At 47.4% G+C, this 6,000-nt stretch overlaps 1 protein-coding gene across 3 annotated transcripts in view; it reads left to right on the top strand.

The window, feature by feature from the left end:
• Positions 1-677: 677 nt before the first annotated feature.
• The window catches only part of SIPA1L2 (signal induced proliferation associated 1 like 2), a 236,811-nt gene continuing 231,488 nt past the window's right edge, over positions 678-6,000 (top strand). For all 3 annotated transcript variants that reach the window (XM_039464242.2, XM_039464243.2, XM_039464241.2), the window contains exon 1: positions 678-947. The gene's annotated coding sequence lies outside the window, so the exon portion shown is untranslated. The remainder of the gene's footprint in view (positions 948-6,000) is intronic.

Below are 6,000 nucleotides of genomic sequence, written 5' to 3'. Positions count from 1 at the left end.
CTGTCCTCCTAACGTTTTACTGCCTGCGTGTTTCTCCGTGCTTCACCACCCTCCGAGCCCCGAGGCCAGGGGCGCCCTCCGGGGGCTGGCGCACAGCAGGGTCTCGCTGCGTCGCGCTGTCCTCTCCAGGTGGGGTCACTTCCAGATGCGGCCGTTTAGGCGTTCGCGGGGCCTCGGCGATTCTGCGGCGTCCCGGGCTGTGTGTGCAGCCCCAGCGGCCAAGGCTCGGGGATCCGAACGCCCAGCCGCCGCGTCTGTCCCAAGTTGGGCCACGGGACGGCCGGGTGGGGTCGTGCCTGCGCCAGGGGGCGGCTCGGAGCCAGACTCGGGGTTTTTAACTTACTCCTCAGAGGGGCGAGAGCGAGTCCCGACGACGACGGCCACGGCTCTCCAGAAGCCGGGGTCCAGGTAGGCTGCCCGGCCCTGGAGCTCGCCCAGCACCACGCCTTCCGCGCCCCGCAGCCCCCTCCCGGACGCGCCGCTCCCGCGCACCGCGGGGCCTGGGAACAGCGCACCGGCTGCGCCCGGAGCCTGGCGGGCGGTGAGACTGACGGCGCCCGCGCCCAATCGCGGGGCGGAACCGAGGGGGCCTGAGGGCGGCGGCCAATGGGAGCTCGCGAGCGGGCGGGAGGCGGTGCCGCCGGGCGGGCGGGCGAGCGCTGGCGTCGGGAGCCGGCGCGGCAGACGGGGAGCCCGGGAGGAGCCGGCGGAGCGAGAGGAGGAGGAGGACGGCGGAGGAGCGCCGCGCCCCCGCCGGCCGCCCGAGCGCAGGCCGAGAGCTCCAGCCGCAGCCGGCGGGTCCGGGTCGCCTCCGCCGGAGCCCGGCGCGGGGAGAGTCCGGGCCGATGGGCAGCTCCGGGCAGCGGCGGGCGGCGAGGCGGCAGCCCCGGGACGCGCCGCCCGGCGCGGACAGGCTGTAGCAGGTCCCGGCGGACGGCGTTGCGGAGGTAGGTGTCGGGGAATCCGACGGGCGGCGTGGAGAGGGTCGGCTCGGGATGGCTGCGGCCAGGCGGGGTCTGTCCCGGAGGGGAAGGCGCTGCCCTTCGGGGGGCTGACGGCGGCGGGGTGCGCGCGGCGCGGGGGTGCGAGGGGCGCGGCGCGGGGTTCGGCTCGCAGATGCAGATGCGCCCGCGCTCCCGGGACCCGGCTGGGAGAGGAGCCGCCGCCGCTCGTTCTCTCCAAGTTATCGATCGGCTGAAAGGTTATTCCCGTCTCGGCGACGCAGGCACTGAGGAGGATCTCCTCCAGGTGCCCAGAACTCCGCTCTGACTGACGCTCGGGGAAGGGCTCGCGGTTGCCCAACGCGGCTTCCCTGGCGCGCTGGGCGGCTGACGCCGAACTTGCTGCGGAGCTAATCCTCCTGGAAGGGGTGCGCCCCGAGCGCGCGCCCTCGCCGGGACGGATCCCTCTTTGTAAGACCGCGAGCCGCCGGCGAGCGCCCTTCTTACTGGGCGCGACCTTTCTTCCCACTTTGTCAGCTCCTGGGCCTCTCCGGGTCTTGCCGTGTCAGTGAGGGTAGTTTGACCACGTCCTGGGAATATCCCCAGGAGCAGCTACAGATTAATTTTCTGCCATTCCGCAAACCCAAAGAATCAATTTCGGCTCATCATCTACAAGAGGGAGCCGAGGCTTCTCGGAAAGAGAGAATAACTTGGCATTACCCCTCTGGGAGATATTTGTCATCATTAACCTGCTTCAGTTAAATTAATTCAGCCCAAGATGACTCTGACCTGAGTATTGGAAAAATCAAGTGCATTGGTCACGGAATTGTGCTCACCAAAACATGTGGTTAAAATAAAATTGTAGACATTTTGGGTTTTGGTTAGATTTAGACTGGGTTTTGACAAGGATGGCTTCCCGCCCCCCCCCGTCCCCCCCCAAAACAAGGAAAAAACCCTCAAAGAATCTTGGTGGTTCTCATGGCTTTGCTCAGTAAGTTCAAAATAGTCGCACAGATTTTTCTTTTCTTTGCCTCTTTTGTCCGCAGTTTCCGTTCTAAACGTTAACACTAGATGGCTTTCTCATGACAGGCATTTAGTAAACTGCCCATTTGGGTTGCGTTTGTGTGCAGCCTAGGTTGTAATTTTTCTAGTGTTACAATTAGTAATTGAAGAAAAAAAACCTCGCAAACTGTTGCTTTTTATTACCTTCCTAGAAAATCTACACATACCAATATTTTTGCGATTATTGAGAGGTGGCCTATTAATTTTGGCATTCCTAAAGTTGAATTTCAAGAGACAACAGGGTTTACTGTATTTAGTTTCGTCATTTAAGAATGCCTGTTTCATGTTTGGACTTATTTAAAGAATACAGAGTTCTGTTAGTTTTCTGATCCTGTTTAGACAACATTTGCACTTAAAAGATGTTTACTGCTTGATTGAATTTCACTGCTTGATTAAGAGCTATAAGAGAGTATTATTCATGAGAAAGTGCAATCTTAAGTTTTGGTTATAAATCACATTGATTCTTCCTAAAGAGTCCATTGATCCATTTTGGGAAGAGATGCAGTTGAAGTATGTGCATGATTCCTATCAGGGATTGTGTTAGGAACATCTTCTCCCCAGAGGATATTTGATTTTTTTCATTTCTAAGCACAAGCCCTTTTATGACAAGCACAATAGCTCGTAGTTTCAGCAGTAACAGCAGCAGCAGCAGCAGCAGCAGCAGCAGCAGCAGCAGGCTCATGTTTTTAAGCACTTTCATTTTAAAGTAAGATTATGGCACCCTGTCCAAATCTTGCCTAGGTAGGCAAACTTATTTATACGCTGGATAAATATCTTGAAATTATCTTTATAGCGCTCATTTATCGTGTGCCTTGGACAGCTTAAAATAAGACATATTGAATTTGTTCTAAATTAGAGTGTATTCAGAAATAGCTGAAGGAAAAAGAAAAGCCACAGAGCAAACATCTGGGAAGTAGGAAATGAAATCAGAAACAGCTTTTATCAGTACCCACTTGCTACCTATAGATGGGGTGAAATGAACTTGGATAAGAAGCAGTGTAAGCAGGTCCGGAAAATAAAGCAAGAGCTAGATCACAGGTGTGGGGGTGGAGTCTGGCTCATAGTATGGGCTTCAGATTTTACCAGTTGCTTTAAGTATATGTTTTGCATTAAATGCTTTTTATGTTTTTAAATCTTAGATTTTCTCAAAGAGCTTTAATTGTATGGAATGTAACTTTTAATCTAAAAGGGAATTATCAGATCATGATTTGGCTTCTATAATGCTTACTATAGTTAAAGCTGTGTAATATGGATTTGAAAGGTGTTTCCCCTCACTCCCCCACCTTCAAGACTGGGATGGTGTATTAAAGGGTTCCTTGACTCCTGAGCTTAGTAAACACTTGTCCACCTGGGGGATCTTTTTACCTGAGGCAAAAGGGGAAGTGGGTTATTCATTTTGAAATGAGCAGTCTGTCTATTTCTGAAAGTAAGGAAATACTAGCTACCCTGAAAAACCAATTGAAAATGGTTTAAAGGCACTGTGTTTAGGCATCAAAACTACTTTAAAAGGGATTGTGTTTTTTGCATACTTTTGGAAAGAACTATGTGTTTATGTGGATACAGCCCGTTACCCCCAATCATAATTGGTAAATGCAGTGTTATTTTTTGAGATTGAGGAAGGCATTGAGTTTTTGAACTTGTGATCAATTTATGGTGGTGGTTAGGATTACAAATTCTTTAAGAGACATATTGAAGAAAATTTAGACTTGGGGTATTGTTAATTGAAGAGCTGCTTTTTTGTTGTTGTTGTTGTTTTTCTGTTTTGAACTTCAATGAAATACAAAGTACAGTCCTAGAGAATAGTGAACCATGTTCTAGGTTTTCTACTTCTGTTAATGTACCTAATTCACTTGCAGGATGAGAGTAGAAGAAGCTTTAGGCAGCGATAGGAACCTTGAGCTTCCTGCGTCTACCACGTGCCATGAATTAATTTGGATGAAAGTGTTTTTATGATCCCTTTCTGCACCGAAATTTTGGGTTTCTTTAACGTTTAAAATGAATGTATTAGAATAATGAAAATGCCTGTCTGATAGGGTTAGTTTATATTTTTCATGATTATGTCTTTTCTTTGCCTTGGCCTACGGTAAGTTTGTATGTGAATACTTTGCATGAGGGTCACAGCTACTTGGTTTACCTTGAAATCAATGATTCAGAAATTGCTTTTTCTGTTCCAATTGCATTTTGCTGTGACTCCTTTTAAAAGAGTGATAACAATGTGATAGGAATTTAAAAGCCTTCCAGCTTTAGACATAGATTATTTTGGTCCTTTCTGAACTTGATTCATAAACTTTGGTTCCAAAGAACAGCAGTTGTAGAAGAGAGCCAGATCTTGACTCACTGTTGAGGTTCTGCTTCTAGAGAGATTTCATATTTAGTGCAGCCCGATTCCTTGGTACATCTTCCCCCCATTACTGTATAGCCAAGTTGGGTGGTAGGAAGGAAGAAAATGTGGAAAATGTGCAGCAAGTCAAATGTAGTCATCATAGCGTCTTTGGACCAGAAAGGGCCTTAAAGATTGTCTCATCATGTTGTTCCTATACCATTTCTTTTCATCTACCTGTAAAATTAAAAAAAAAAAAGCAATTATTAAGGATTGTCAGATACGTCAGCATTTAATGTTACTACGTGTGTTGAAAATTGACAACAGCAGTTACTACCTATTGTCAATGCATTTCATCAAAATACGTTTGTTACACCGAAAAAGAAAAGGTGAAGGAAGAATACCTATGCTGTCAGACTTTTTGAGAGTTCTTCCTATCCAGAGAGTATCTGTGTTAAAATTACCCCACTCATGGGTTTATAACTGTCCCCACACGGACACTTTTTTCTTTTCCGTGGGTCAATGAAAACTTCACTAAGGACCAGGGTTTGGAAATCACTGAGCAGCTCAACTAACCCTTATTTGATATTTGGATCGTTTTATATAATCTCTGTAAGTGGTCTTCCAGTAATTCCTGAACATTACAAGTAAGGGGTGGGGATCTCCACCTTTTAACGGTTTTGAGTACTAGAAAGTTTTTTGGCCTACAGAATTCGAATCAAATTCTGCTTGTTTATTCAAATTCTACTGCCTTGGTGGCCTACTGAACAAATCCTTCTCTAGAAGTACTCCGGTTACTCTGTCGGAGTTGGGCTCCTGGTGTAACGTGACCCGTGTGGAGTACAGCAGGACTGTCTGTCATAGGTTGCATGTTGCTTGCACCGATGTAGGCCAAGTTTGCATTCACTTTTCTGGTGGCCAGACTCAATGAGTTTCCTGTTGACTAAAACCCCTTGAGCCCTCACTCACATGCTGCCATTGAGCCATGTCTTCCCATCTTGTACTGATGTCACTGCAAAATCTAACATTTATTGTGCTGTGTTTTGCTTTATGTTAGCTGATTCTTTCCATAGTGCTTTTGGAATTTGATCGTATTATTTGGCATCTTTACCTGTCCTCCCAAAGAAATGCTGTCTGTACAATAGATCAGACTCTTTTATACATCTTTACTTAAGCCACTGAAGAAATTGTTAAACTGGCTGAATAACACAAAGTGTGTCTCTGGAAGCTTCCCTTGAGGCTTACAAGGAGTCACACTCTCGGTTACAGTTAACTACTGATGCTCTTGGTATCTTATAACTAGCCCATGTATCTCTACCTTTCCACATGGATATCCTGAAAGAGTGAGTCATACTTCCTTTGCTGGTTCTACTGACCAATTTATGCTGAGTAATAAATTAGTTCATTTTCAGTGTGTCCGTAGTAACGAGGACTCTGTTCTGCATATGATTAAGAAAATTTGTTGAATCAATGACTGACTTGAGAAACTGGGGTCACAGTATGACCTGTGACCTCTGGAGGCCTTAGACACTGCAATTATTGTAGGACAAATCAGAATCTTGTTGGACTTTTTTCAGCATATTTTTTGGGTTAGTATTCTCTTATGTTAAATTGCTTTCAGGTAGTAGGGAAGAGCACCACAGTCTCTTCTGGTTTTGTTTTAATTAGTTGATATAC

The sequence above is a fragment of the Saimiri boliviensis genome, chromosome 14, assembly GCF_048565385.1.
Source record: "Saimiri boliviensis isolate mSaiBol1 chromosome 14, mSaiBol1.pri, whole genome shotgun sequence".
NCBI classification, from domain to species: domain Eukaryota; kingdom Metazoa; phylum Chordata; class Mammalia; order Primates; family Cebidae; genus Saimiri; species Saimiri boliviensis.
The sequence above is the reverse complement of the archived record's forward strand: the minus strand, read 5'-3'. Positions and strand labels throughout refer to the sequence as shown.